Genomic DNA, 379 nt, shown 5'->3' with positions numbered 1-379 from the left:
CCATTTTATTTAACCTTTTTTACATATATGATGATAAGAAGTAGGACTAAATAACATTCGAATGCATACCACGTTTTTTGGGTTTATTGGGGAGGATGTTGTTGATCTTCGTAGTTTTCCCAAAGACCTCAAAATCTCAAGCTACTACATCAAAAAAGTAGATTACAATTAGTTGTTTTAAAAAAATTAAACACAAAAAGTAAAATATTATGAGTAAACATTGATTAAAAACGATATGAAAGCATGTGGGGTGAAAATTTGTATTAGTTCATGCTTTGTTTTGTGAGATATATATTTTGTCTCGCTTTTGAAATGAATGTAAACTAAGAAAACATGGAATGGTTTATATAGGCTGTAAAAATGAGGTAGTTAATATTTT

Source organism: Capsella rubella, unplaced genomic scaffold (genome assembly GCF_000375325.1).
Source record: "Capsella rubella cultivar Monte Gargano unplaced genomic scaffold, Caprub1_0 scaffold_8, whole genome shotgun sequence".
NCBI lineage: Eukaryota > Viridiplantae > Streptophyta > Magnoliopsida > Brassicales > Brassicaceae > Capsella > Capsella rubella.
This window is presented reverse-complemented; position numbering follows the sequence as displayed.